At 42.8% G+C, this 13,732-nt stretch overlaps 7 non-coding genes across 7 annotated transcripts; all 7 read left to right on the top strand.

Moving 5' to 3' along the window:
- The first annotated feature begins 138 nt into the window (after window positions 1-138).
- LOC141240145 (U2 spliceosomal RNA) lies at window positions 139-329 on the top strand. Its single transcript, XR_012305433.1, has one exon. It is a non-coding gene; the product is annotated as a U2 spliceosomal RNA (small nuclear RNA).
- Window positions 330-1,438: 1,109 nt separating this feature from the next.
- On the top strand, window positions 1,439-1,629 carry LOC141240144 (U2 spliceosomal RNA). The gene has a single exon (XR_012305432.1). It is a non-coding gene; the product is annotated as a U2 spliceosomal RNA (small nuclear RNA).
- A 1,109-nt stretch (window positions 1,630-2,738) lies between these two features.
- Window positions 2,739-2,929, top strand: LOC141240143 (U2 spliceosomal RNA). The gene has a single exon (XR_012305431.1). It is a non-coding gene; the product is annotated as a U2 spliceosomal RNA (small nuclear RNA).
- Window positions 2,930-9,310: 6,381 nt separating this feature from the next.
- Window positions 9,311-9,508, top strand: LOC141240212 (U2 spliceosomal RNA). Its single transcript, XR_012305498.1, has one exon. It is a non-coding gene; the product is annotated as a U2 spliceosomal RNA (small nuclear RNA).
- Window positions 9,509-10,617: 1,109 nt separating this feature from the next.
- On the top strand, window positions 10,618-10,808 carry LOC141240142 (U2 spliceosomal RNA). The gene has a single exon (XR_012305430.1). It is a non-coding gene; the product is annotated as a U2 spliceosomal RNA (small nuclear RNA).
- A 1,112-nt stretch (window positions 10,809-11,920) lies between these two features.
- Window positions 11,921-12,111, top strand: LOC141240140 (U2 spliceosomal RNA). Its single transcript, XR_012305428.1, has one exon. It is a non-coding gene; the product is annotated as a U2 spliceosomal RNA (small nuclear RNA).
- Window positions 12,112-13,220: 1,109 nt separating this feature from the next.
- Window positions 13,221-13,411, top strand: LOC141240202 (U2 spliceosomal RNA). Its single transcript, XR_012305489.1, has one exon. It is a non-coding gene; the product is annotated as a U2 spliceosomal RNA (small nuclear RNA).
- Window positions 13,412-13,732: the final 321 nt, after the last annotated feature.

Here is a 13,732-nt window from a genome sequence, read left to right as displayed (position 1 = left end):
GCAAGCCGAAAAGTGCAGGCATGTAAGGGATCTAGAGGTTGACAACATGTCTTCTTAACGGGAGTCCAGGAGCTCATCTCCACAAATGGACTCTTCAGGATCCTTGGGTGGCTCCGTAGTTCGAAACCAATTCTGGTTATCGCTTCTCGGCCTTTTGGCTAAGATCAAGTGTAGTATCTGTTCTTATCAGTTTAATATCTGATACGTCCCCTATCTGGGGACCATATATTAAATGGATTTTTAGAACAGGGAGATGGAAAAAGAGCTTGCTCTGTCCACTCCACGCATTGACCTGGTATTGCAGTATCTCCAGGACCGGTGCACCCCTTCTTTAATGCAGTTTCTAAAATCAGAAAGTATTGAATTCAATGTTTTTTGTTCATTTTGCTTGTTTGTCGGATTTTGGGATGGACTCTTTGGCTTTGCTTTTCTTCTCCTCATTGGATTTTTCATGTTCAAAGTTGCAGAAGCCAGATGACAAGCTCATTTTGGTTCAACTTCAGCAACTGTGCATTGCATTGCCATGTAATGTAACGCAATGCTATCTTTCTAGCTCTCCCTCTTTACTTCCTTTTGGATAAACAGACATATTAGGCAAGCATTTTGGAGCTTTCACCTAAATAACTACAGGTGGTGAGATAAGCTGCACAATATAATTGACCTTTCAGTATATTGTTGCACACACACCATCTATTTAGCAAATGCCCTTGTTATCAACAGCAGCCTTTTAAACTCACCTGAGCTAACAGGTATGTGCGCTGGTTACTCTGCTGCGCTTAAAATTTCTTTTTTGGTTTGCTTCAATGCCTTTTCTGAAATGTTGTCTCCCTCTGCTGGAACACTGACTTCTTTCAATTAATGCCTGCAGACTATAAAAGAGAACCCAACCCAAAAAGTTTGGTTGATTAGTCTGTGGCATTCTGTTAAACTGTTGCTTATGGCGGTCTCTGTGAGCTTCTCAGCGACATTCAGCCAGCCAGGTATCCTGCCTGCAGTAGATGGAATGTGGCAATGGAACGCTGGCTGCGCGTGTCATAATAGGCTCTGAGCCTTTATATACCTGCGCACAGCAGCAGCCACCTTCAGTCTGCTGCTGGACAGCCAGCAGCAGCAGGAGAGGTAAGTAATCAGCAGCCCTCCTGCTAAGGGTAGACAGCTGCTCGTTCCACCCCACCCCCCGCCTTAATTGGTTCTCCTCCCTTCCAACGGTGTTGAGGCGGGTGGGAACAGCAGGGGGTGAGGGTGCTGTGTTTAAAGAGGTGGAGTTATGCAGATCTAAAACGCGTGGATTGCAGCAGCAGCAAGCCGAAAAGTGCAGGCATGTAAGGGATCTAGAGGTTGACAACATGTCTTCTTAACGGGAGTCCAGGAGCTCATCTCCACAAATGGACTCTTCAGGATCCTTGGGTGGCTCCGTAGTTCGAAACCAATTCTGGTTATCGCTTCTCGGCCTTTTGGCTAAGATCAAGTGTAGTATCTGTTCTTATCAGTTTAATATCTGATACGTCCCCTATCTGGGGACCATATATTAAATGGATTTTTAGAACAGGGAGATGGAAAAAGAGCTTGCTCTGTCCACTCCACGCATTGACCTGGTATTGCAGTATCTCCAGGACCGGTGCACCCCTTCTTTAATGCAGTTTCTAAAATCAGAAAGTATTGAATTCAATGTTTTTTGTTCATTTTGCTTGTTTGTCGGATTTTGGGATGGACTCTTTGGCTTTGCTTTTCTTCTCCTCATTGGATTTTTCATGTTCAAAGTTGCAGAAGCCAGATGACAAGCTCATTTTGGTTCAACTTCAGCAACTGTGCATTGCATTGCCATGTAATGTAACGCAATGCTATCTTTCTAGCTCTCCCTCTTTACTTCCTTTTGGATAAACAGACATATTAGGCAAGCATTTTGGAGCTTTCACCTAAATAACTACAGGTGGTGAGATAAGCTGCACAATATAATTGACCTTTCAGTATATTGTTGCACACACACCATCTATTTAGCAAATGCCCTTGTTATCAACAGCAGCCTTTTAAACTCACCTGAGCTAACAGGTATGTGCGCTGGTTACTCTGCTGCGCTTAAAATTTCTTTTTTGGTTTGCTTCAATGCCTTTTCTGAAATGTTGTCTCCCTCTGCTGGAACACTGACTTCTTTCAATTAATGCCTGCAGACTATAAAAGAGAACCCAACCCAAAAAGTTTGGTTGATTAGTCTGTGGCATTCTGTTAAACTGTTGCTTATGGCGGTCTCTGTGAGCTTCTCAGCGACATTCAGCCAGCCAGGTATCCTGCCTGCAGTAGATGGAATGTGGCAATGGAACGCTGGCTGCGCGTGTCATAATAGGCTCTGAGCCTTTATATACCTGCGCACAGCAGCAGCCACCTTCAGTCTGCTGCTGGACAGCCAGCAGCAGCAGGAGAGGTAAGTAATCAGCAGCCCTCCTGCTAAGGGTAGACAGCTGCTCGTTCCACCCCACCCCCCGCCTTAATTGGTTCTCCTCCCTTCCAACGGTGTTGAGGCGGGTGGGAACAGCAGGGGGTGAGGGTGCTGTGTTTAAAGAGGTGGAGTTATGCAGATCTAAAACGCGTGGATTGCAGCAGCAGCAAGCCGAAAAGTGCAGGCATGTAAGGGATCTAGAGGTTGACAACATGTCTTCTTAACGGGAGTCCAGGAGCTCATCTCCACAAATGGACTCTTCAGGATCCTTGGGTGGCTCCGTAGTTCGAAACCAATTCTGGTTATCGCTTCTCGGCCTTTTGGCTAAGATCAAGTGTAGTATCTGTTCTTATCAGTTTAATATCTGATACGTCCCCTATCTGGGGACCATATATTAAATGGATTTTTAGAACAGGGAGATGGAAAAAGAGCTTGCTCTGTCCACTCCACGCATTGACCTGGTATTGCAGTATCTCCAGGACCGGTGCACCCCTTCTTTAATGCAGTTTCTAAAATCAGAAAGTATTGAATTCAATGTTTTTTGTTCATTTTGCTTGTTTGTCGGATTTTGGGATGGACTCTTTGGCTTTGCTTTTCTTCTCCTCATTGGATTTTTCATGTTCAAAGTTGCAGAAGCCAGATGACAAGCTCATTTTGGTTCAACTTCAGCAACTGTGCATTGCATTGCCATGTAATGTAACGCAATGCTATCTTTCTAGCTCTCCCTCTTTACTTCCTTTTGGATAAACAGACATATTAGGCAAGCATTTTGGAGCTTTCACCTAAATAACTACAGGTGGTGAGATAAGCTGCACAATATAATTGACCTTTCAGTATATTGTTGCACACACACCATCTATTTAGCAAATGCCCTTGTTATCAACAGCAGCCTTTTAAACTCACCTGAGCTAACAGGTATGTGCGCTGGTTACTCTGCTGCGCTTAAAATTTCTTTTTTGGTTTGCTTCAATGCCTTTTCTGAAATGTTGTCTCCCTCTGCTGGAACACTGACTTCTTTCAATTAATGCCTGCAGACTATAAAAGAGAACCCAACCCAAAAAGTTTGGTTGATTAGTCTGTGGCATTCTGTTAAACTGTTGCTTATGGCGGTCTCTGTGAGCTTCTCAGCGACATTCAGCCAGCCAGGTATCCTGCCTGCAGTAGATGGAATGTGGCAATGGAACGCTGGCTGCGCGTGTCATAATAGGCTCTGAGCCTTTATATACCTGCGCACAGCAGCAGCCACCTTCAGTCTGCTGCTGGACAGCCAGCAGCAGCAGGAGAGGTAAGTAATCAGCAGCCCTCCTGCTAAGGGTAGACAGCTGCTCGTTCCACCCCACCCCCCGCCTTAATTGGTTCTCCTCCCTTCCAACGGTGTTGAGGCGGGTGGGAACAGCAGGGGGTGAGGGTGCTGTGTTTAAAGAGGTGGAGTTATGCAGATCTAAAACGCGTGGATTGCAGCAGCAGCAAGCCGAAAAGTGCAGGCATGTAAGGGATCTAGAGGTTGACAACATGTCTTCTTAACGGGAGTCCAGGAGCTCATCTCCACAAATGGACTCTTCAGGATCCTTGGGTGGCTCCGTAGTTCGAAACCAATTCTGGTTATCGCTTCTCGGCCTTTTGGCTGAGACCAAGTGCTTCACAGCAGGAGGTTTCAGTTGAAGGGCACTCAGGTACCCCTCTCCTTGGCCTGGCAGGATCGTCCACTTCGGTGGGCTTCACCTGCCTGCTGCTATTAGGGAGAGGGATTAGTCCTAGGGTAACGGGCAGCGATCCCCCAGCCTTCAGGTGCTTTATCTCAAAGCTCTGAAGGCGCAGATTGCAGGCGGTTGCAATTTGCATTTTGTTGCGCCATACCATGGAGGTTGACCCCAACCTCGTGCCTCTATATGCAAGGCTTAAGAACACCATAAGGGTCCGCTTTACGGCTGGTGGTTCCGATATGCGGAATCTGGGATATGTAGTCCAGGACGTGCTTGAGAAACTGCTCCACGTCAGAACCAACGAAATCCTTTCTATCCAGGATTATCCTCGACGTGGAGATTATGATGTAACCTTTACTGGCGAAGGTATTTTCAAAGATGTTTTGTCCAGAGTTAAGTCGGTAGAAAATAGCCCTGGTCTAAAAGGGATTCAGATCATCGAGCACGTCCTGGATGAGGTAAAGATGGTGGTTGTGAAAATCTTCTCACCCTTCATAACAGCACCAGAGGTTATTTCCTTTTTGTCAGTTTATTTTAAAAGTGTGAAATTGATTGGGAAAGTGTTGAATGAGTTTAACATCTGGACCTCAAAATGGAAGTTTTTAGTAAAATGTGAAAGAGACCCTAAATTCCCTGGAGGTGTGAGACTTCCTCCAGCTCGATTTAAAATAGGGCAAACTAATGGGGATTTTTTTTTCTCAGGAATGCCACTTTTCTGTAGGTATTGTGGTCTCTATGGGCACTCTAAGGATAGTTGTGGTGCCACTTGTAGAAATTGTGCCAGTACTGAACATGACACAAAGGAGTGCCCAAATGAAAAAAAATGCTCTTTTTGTCGGACACCTGGTCATTTCTATTTTTCTTGCCCTCACAGGTTCAGAGAGGATGAACAAAAACAAAAGGAGAAGTCCAAGACATCCGGGAATGGACGGGCCAATCAGACCACCCCTCAGGAGGAGGAACAACAACCTGGAGCCTCGGGAGGTGATAAGGGCGCTTCGACTAGTAACAATCCCTCCGAGTCAATGACAGGTAACTCACAGGAGCCCAGGAGCTGGCTGAAAGACCATAAGGAGGCTAAAAGGAAGGCTGAGAAAGATCATAAAGGGGCGGTCGGTAAGGCCAAAAAAGAGCGCCAAAAGGCTGACACCGAGCCCAAAATTCCCACTGGGTCTCACGAGAGCGAGGGCGGTACGTGGCATTTGGTGAGGTCTCATAATAAGAAAAAGAATGGTTCCGTGGAGGTGGCTAATAGGGAGGAGATGGATACATCCCCTCACGGGGGTGTAGACTCTGGAATCCCGAGGTCCCGGGGCTCTGCTGCCCCAGGTGGGGCCCCGAACCTGGCTGCCTCCGGGGACTCTGAGGCTCCGCCATGTGCGCAGCCTGCCCCTGTGTTACGACCCTCTGCGGGTCAGCAGGGGAGTGCGGAGCCTCTCGGAGACCCACCTGACGAGGACCTAAATGGTCAGCCTATGGAGACCCAGTGTAACCTTTCTCTCAATATCCTTCCGAGCTACACCCCAGTAGCGTCGGGTCTTAATTTAAGTGAATGTTCCTTCTCCGATGATGAAGACTCTTTGATAACGGTGGATTCAGAAGAGGGCGTTGGTGAAAGTCCAAGTGGTCTGATCCGTCCATCGGATAGGTAAAGTCCAGTTTTTGTTTCTTCCTAACCATTTGTTATGATGGCTGACATTAGTGGTGTTTCCCTCAATGTGAGAGGCATAGGATCCAAGACCAGAAGAGCTACTGTTTTACATTTTTTAACCTGTTTTACAGCTTCTGTTTTCTTTTTACAAGAATGTCATATCCCTCATAAGATTTCTTACAAAAAATATAAGGAAGAGTGGAAACATGGTCCATCGGTCTGGTCTGGATCAAATGCAACCGGATCAGCCGGGGTAGCTATACTTTTTAAGGGAAATGTGTCTATTGATTTTATCCAAGATATTTTACCGGGTCGTATTCTTTTAGTTAAGGCTTTTATTGATGGGACAAGATGGCAGTTTTTAAATTTTTATGGGTCACCTGATAAAAATGAAAGGGCTGATATGCTGGAAATTTTACCTTTATTTATTAACATTTCTGAACCTTTTATCCTGGCAGGTGATTTTAATTGTATTTTAAAAGGCGAAAGCCGACGCTCCGGTTCCGTGAGTAGAAATTATGACAAAACGTCTGGAATGTTAAGCAATATTATAAATGATTGTAAATTAACTGATGTGTATAAAGAATGTAACAAGGATAGCCCTATAGACGCTGGTTTCACCTGGAGCAATTCTACATGTAGCTCCAGGATAGATTTTGTTTTAGGTTCAGAAAAAATACTGCCAGTGAAATGTGAAGTTTTAACTAATATTCTCTCAGATCACAAGGTTTTATCTTTTAGAGTGAGGATTAATGGAAAGAAGAAATGTGGTAAGAAATCTTGGAAATTGAATGTGTCCCTTTTAAAAGATCCACAAATTTTATCGGATTTTATTGAGTTTTATGTAAAGTGTAGAAAAAGGAAAAACCCCAATATTTCTTTTAGCTCCTGGTGGGATAGAATGAAAATAAACATTAAAGATTTCTTTATAAAGAAAAGCATACAAAAAGCTAAAGAAAAGTTTGAGATCTATAATTTTCTTAATATCAGGTTACAGACATTGTACAAATTCAAAGACAATGGTCTGGATGTAGGTAATGATATATTGAGTCTTAAAGGAGAAATTTCAAAGTGGTTGGAACAAAAAGGAAAAGAACTGATTTTTCGTTCAAAGGTAAAACACGTAGAAGAGGATGAGACTTGTTCCAGGTATTTTTTTAAGAAAAACAAACAGGCGAAAACAATAATTGATAACATAGATGGAGATAATAATATCAACGTTATATTGGATAAGGTAAATGTCTATTTTAATGATCTTTTTAATGTAAAAACTGTAGACCATGATTTAATACACACTTTCCTGGGGGAGATCAAGTCCACCCTAGATGCTGATGCCCAAAGTTTTTTATCCCAACCTCTATGTGAGGAAGAGATTTTAGAAACCATGAAGAGTTTTAAAAATGGTAAAGTGCCCGGCCCTGATGGTATCCCCATAGAGTTTTATATAAGTTTTTATGATATTTTAAAAGATGATTTGTTTAATTTGTTTTCCGAAGTTTTTAATAATAAGGTTTTACTCAACTCATGGAAGAAAGGTGAGGTATCACTACTATACAAAAAAGGTGACAAAACGGATCTTAAAAACTGGAGGCCGATAACTCTTTTAAATAGTGATTACAAAATTATGGCTAAGATCTGTGCAAATCGGTTGAAAAAAGTGATACATAAAGTAATTCATGCAAATCAGGTATGCGGGGTACCTGGGCGTAGTATCTGGGACAATTTAAACCTGGTGAAAGATTGTATTGAAGATGTAAAAACCAGAAAGACAAAGATGTCAATCCTAGCGGTGGATTTTGAGAAAGCTTTTGACCGCGTGTCTCATTTTTATCTTTTTAAAGTTTTAGAAAAAATGGGCATTCCGGGTGGGTTTTTATTGTCTCTTAAAGCTTTTTATAATGATTGTACGAGTAAGATTTTAGTTAATGGTTTTAAAACAAAAGAGGTAGTTTTAAAATCAGGGGTGAAGCAGGGTTGCCCTTTGTCCCCCCTGCTTTTTATATGTGCTATAGAACCCCTTTTATGTACAATACGCCGGGATAAGCAAATATGTGGAGTACCCTTACCCGGAGGGAACGGTCTACAAGTTAAAGTTGTAAGCTATATGGATGATGTAGCAGTGTTTGGATGTGATGTACCTTCAATACAAAAAACGATAAGCCAAATTCAGTCTTTTTGTACAGTTTCCGGTTTTAAAATTAATCTTACTAAATGTAATATTTTAAATGTCGGGGGGATGAGTTTACATGATGTACCAATTGCAGTTACAGATTCCATTACTATTTTAGGTGTTTCTTTTAATGAATCTAATAATGGTTTTAATAGCTGGGATGCGGCAGCACAGAAAATTAATCAGAAAATCTGCATGTGGAATATGAGAAAGCTGTCAATGGAAGGTAAAGTTCTGATTGTAAAAATGGTGATATTACCTATCCTGTTATATCTTAGTTTGGTGTTCCCCCCTCCTACAAATTTGTTGAAACGAATTACAAAAGTATGTTTTACCTTTTTTTGGGGCTCAAAAATGGAGAAACTCAAAAGAGAAATTGTGACAAAGCCAAAGGTTAAAGGTGGGAAAGATTTCCCTGTTTTAGATAAGTTTCTTTTAATACATTTTTTCTGTTTCTGTTTTAAAACCCTTTTTAAAGATAATTACCTTTCCTATTTTATGCGTTTTAACACTGGTTTTCTCATGAGAAGGTTTGGTTGGTTTGAAACGGTTTTATCCTTTCCTTATGCTTTTAACCTGCCTGCACATTATGAGATTTTAAAGAAAATTATTCTTGATTTTAATTTGAATAAGAAACAGACAGGGGATCTATGTAACAGCAAGACACTACTCAAACAAATTAGTACTGATGTGACGTTGTGTGATATTGAACGTTATGATGATGACAAAACTGTACACATATGGAAAATGATTAACGCCCCTTATCTTTTTAATGTACAGAAAGACATGTCTTGGAGCTGCGCACACCACTGTCTTCCTTGCCGGGCATTCCAGTACAGAAGAGGTTTTGTGAGGTCTGCCATCTGCCCAAGAGAAGGTTGTCAAGAAGAAGAGACAGTGAAGCATCTTTTATGGACTTGTGCTTTTGCTAAAGAGTTCTGGAGAAGATTAATCCCCCTGCTGGAGAAAATGGTGGACCTCAAGGACTTTAATTTTGCATCAGTGTTATATGGTCTTCTGGAATGCCCAACAATGGACCAAAAAATAATGGCGTGGAAGACAGTGAATTGTGCCAAGATAGCGCTCTGGAATGCTAGAAATATTGCTGTTTTTAAACATGAAATGTTACCAGTAGATGATGTTTTAGCCTTTTGTAAAAGTGAAATGTACATATACTATTTATTGGACAGGAAAAAGAATGTAAAGTTGGCAGGCAAATGGCTTTTTAACCTATGGAATATTTGAAGTCTTGTAAAATTTGCTGTGATGGAATTTTTATTTTTCTTTGAAGTCCCGAAAGTGTAATGTGGATGTAATGGTTTTATTTCTGTAATTTGTTAAATTTTAAATAAACGGTTTTTATCCCCATGTGGGGGATAGCCAAATTAAAAAAAAAATCTGTTCTTATCAGTTTAATATCTGATACGTCCCCTATCTGGGGACCATATATTAAATGGATTTTTAGAACAGGGAGATGGAAAAAGAGCTTGCTCTGTCCACTCCACGCATTGACCTGGTATTGCAGTATCTCCAGGACCGGTGCACCCCTTCTTTAATGCAGTTTCTAAAATCAGAAAGTATTGAATTCAATGTTTTTTGTTCATTTTGCTTGTTTGTCGGTTTTTGGGATGGACTCTTTGGCTTTGCTTTTCTTCTCCTCATTGGATTTTTCATGTTCAAAGTTGCAGAAGCCAGATGACAAGCTCATTTTGGTTCAACTTCAGCAACTGTGCATTGCATTGCCATGTAATGTAACGCAATGCTATCTTTCTAGCTCTCCCTCTTTACTTCCTTTTGGATAAACAGACATATTAGGCAAGTATTTTGGAGCTTTCACCTAAATAACTACAGGTGGTGAGATAAGCTGCACAATATAATTGACCTTTCAGTATATTGTTGCACACACACCATCTATTTAGCAAATGCCCTTGTTATCAACAGCAGCCTTTTAAACTCACCTGAGCTAACAGGTATGTGCGCTGGTTACTCTGCTGCGCTTAAAATTTCTTTTTTGGTTTGCTACAATGCCTTTTCTGAAACGTTGTCTCCCTCTGCTGGAACACTGACTTCTTTCAATTAATGCCTGCAGACTATAAAAGAGAACCCAACCCAAAAAGTTTGGTTGATTAGTCTGTGGCATTCTGTTAAACTGTTGCTTATGGCGGTCTCTGTGAGCTTCTCAGCGACATTCAGCCAGCCAGGTATCCTGCCTGCAGTAGATGGAATGTGACAATGGAACGCTGGCTGCGCGTGTCATAATAGGCTCTGAGCCTTTATATACCTGCGCACAGCAGCAGCCACCTTCAGTCTGCTGCTGGACAGCCAGCAGCAGCAGGAGAGGTAAGTAATCAGCAGCCCTCCTGCTAAGGGTAGACAGCTGCTCGTTCCACCCCACCCCCCGCCTTAATTGGTTCTCCTCCCTTCCAACGGTGTTGAGGCGGGTGGGAACAGCAGGGGGTGAGGGTGCTGTGTTTAAAGAGGTGGAGTTATGCAGATCTAAAACGCGTGGATTGCAGCAGCAGCAAGCCGAAAAGTGCAGGCATGTAAGGGATCTAGAGGTTGACAACATGTCTTCTTAACGGGAGTCCAGGAGCTCATCTCCACAAATGGACTCTTCAGGATCCTTGGGTGGCTCCGTAGTTCGAAACCAATTCTGGTTATCGCTTCTCGGCCTTTTGGCTAAGATCAAGTGTAGTATCTGTTCTTATCAGTTTAATATCTGATACGTCCCCTATCTGGGGACCATATATTAAATGGATTTTTAGAACAGGGAGATGGAAAAAGAGCTTGCTCTGTCCACTCCACGCATTGACCTGGTATTGCAGTATCTCCAGGACCGGTGCACCCCTTCTTTAATGCAGTTTCTAAAATCAGAAAGTATTGAATTCAATGTTTTTTGTTCATTTTGCTTGTTTGTCGGATTTTGGGATGGACTCTTTGGCTTTGCTTTTCTTCTCCTCATTGGATTTTTCATGTTCAAAGTTGCAGAAGCCAGATGACAAGCTCATTTTGGTTCAACTTCAGCAACTGTGCATTGCATTGCCATGTAATGTAACGCAATGCTATCTTTCTAGCTCTCCCTCTTTACTTCCTTTTGGATAAACAGACATATTAGGCAAGCATTTTGGAGCTTTCACCTAAATAACTACAGGTGGTGAGATAAGCTGCACAATATAATTGACCTTTCAGTATATTGTTGCACACACACCATCTATTTAGCAAATGCCCTTGTTATCAACAGCAGCCTTTTAAACTCACCTGAGCTAACAGGTATGTGCGCTGGTTACTCTGCTGCGCTTAAAATTTCTTTTTTGGTTTGCTACAATGCCTTTTCTGAAACGTTGTCTCCCTCTGCTGGAACACTGACTTCTTTCAATTAATGCCTGCAGACTATAAAAGAGAACCCAACCCAAAAAGTTTGGTTGATTAGTCTGTGGCATTCTGTTAAACTGTTGCTTATGGCGGTCTCTGTGAGCTTCTCAGCGACATTCAGCCAGCCAGGTATCCTGCCTGCAGTAGATGGAATGTGGCAATGGAACGCTGGCTGCGCGTGTCATAATAGGCTCTGAGCCTTTATATACCTGCGCACAGCAGCAGCCACCTTCAGTCTGCTGCTGGACAGCCAGCAGCAGCAGCAGGAGAGGTAAGTAATCAGCAGCCCTCCTGCTAAGGGTAGACAGCTGCTCGTTCCACCCCACCCCCCGCCTTAATTGGTTCTCCTCCCTTCCAACGGTGTTGAGGCGGGTGGGAACAGCAGGGGGTGAGGGTGCTGTGTTTAAAGAGGTGGAGTTATGCAGATCTAAAACGCGTGGATTGCAGCAGCAGCAAGCCGAAAAGTGCAGGCATGTAAGGGATCTAGAGGTTGACAACATGTCTTCTTAACGGGAGTCCAGGAGCTCATCTCCACAAATGGACTCTTCAGGATCCTTGGGTGGCTCCGTAGTTCGAAACCAATTCTGGTTATCGCTTCTCGGCCTTTTGGCTAAGATCAAGTGTAGTATCTGTTCTTATCAGTTTAATATCTGATACGTCCCCTATCTGGGGACCATATATTAAATGGATTTTTAGAACAGGGAGATGGAAAAAGAGCTTGCTCTGTCCACTCCACGCATTGACCTGGTATTGCAGTATCTCCAGGACCGGTGCACCCCTTCTTTAATGCAGTTTCTAAAATCAGAAAGTATTGAATTCAATGTTTTTTGTTCATTTTGCTTGTTTGTCGGATTTTGGGATGGACTCTTTGGCTTTGCTTTTCTTCTCCTCATTGGATTTTTCATGTTCAAAGTTGCAGAAGCCAGATGACAAGCTCATTTTGGTTCAACTTCAGCAACTGTGCATTGCATTGCCATGTAATGTAACGCAATGCTATCTTTCTAGCTCTCCCTCTTTACTTCCTTTTGGATAAACAGACATATTAGGCAAGCATTTTGGAGCTTTCACCTAAATAACTACAGGTGGTGAGATAAACTGCACAATATAATTGACCTTTCAGTATATTGTTGCACACACACCATCTATTTAGCAAATGCCCTTGTTATCAACAGCAGCCTTTTAAACTCACCTGAGCTAACAGGTATGTGCGCTGGTTACTCTGCTGCGCTTAAAATTTCTTTTTTGGTTTGCTACAATGCCTTTTCTGAAACGTTGTCTCCCTCTGCTGGAACACTGACTTCTTTCAATTAATGCCTGCAGACTATAAAAGAGAACCCAACCCAAAAAGTTTGGTTGATTAGTCTGTGGCATTCTGTTAAACTGTTGCTTATGGCGGTCTCTGTGAGCTTCTCAGTGACATTCAGCCAGCCAGGTATCCTGCCTGCAGTAGATGGAATGTGGCAATGGAACGCTGGCTGCGCGTGTCATAATAGGCTCTGAGCCTTTATATACCTGCGCACAGCAGCAGCCACCTTCAGTCTGCTGCTGGACAGCCAGCAGCAGCAGGAGAGGTAAGTAATCAGCAGCCCTCCTGCTAAGGGTAGACAGCTGCTCGTTCCACCCCACCCCCCGCCTTAATTGGTTCTCCTCCCTTCCAACGGTGTTGAGGCGGGTGGGAACAGCAGGGGGTGAGGGTGCTGTGTTTAAAGAGGTGGAGTTATGCAGATCTAAAACGCGTGGATTGCAGCAGCAGCAAGCCGAAAAGTGCAGGCATGTTAGGGATCTAGAGGTTGACAACATGTCTTCTTAACGGGAGTCCAGGAGCTCATCTCCACAAATGGACTCTTCAGGATCCTTGGGTGGCTCCGTAGTTCGAAACCAATTCTGGTTATCGCTTCTCGGCCTTTTGGCTAAGATCAAGTGTAGTATCTGTTCTTATCAGTTTAATATCTGATACGTCCCCTATCTGCGGACCATATATTAAATGGATTTTTAGAACAGGGAGATGGAAAAAGAGCTTGCTCTGTCCACTCCACGCATTGACCTGGTATTGCAGTATCTCCAGGACCGGTGCACCCCTTCTTTAATGCAGTTTCTAAAATCAGAAAGTATTGAATTCAATGTTTTTTGTTCATTTTGCTTGTTTGTCGGATTTTGGGATGGACTCTTTGGCTTTGCTTTTCTTCTCCTCATTGGATTTTTCATGTTCAAAGTTGCAGAAGCCAGATGACAAGCTCATTTTGGTTCAACTTCAGCAACTGTGCATTGCATTGCCATGTATTGTAACGCAATGCTATCTTTCTAGCTCTCCCTCTTTACTTCCTTTTGGATAAACAGACATATTAGGCAAGCATTTTGGAGCTTTCACCTAAATAACTACAGGTGGTGAGATAAGCTGCACA

Source organism: Phyllobates terribilis, unplaced genomic scaffold (genome assembly GCF_046119375.1).
Source record: "Phyllobates terribilis strain yellow unplaced genomic scaffold, ASM4611937v1 Scaffold_801__1_contigs__length_655404, whole genome shotgun sequence".
Taxonomy (NCBI): domain Eukaryota; kingdom Metazoa; phylum Chordata; class Amphibia; order Anura; family Dendrobatidae; genus Phyllobates; species Phyllobates terribilis.
Note: the sequence above shows the minus strand (reverse complement) of the source record. Positions and strands in the feature narration are given on the sequence as shown.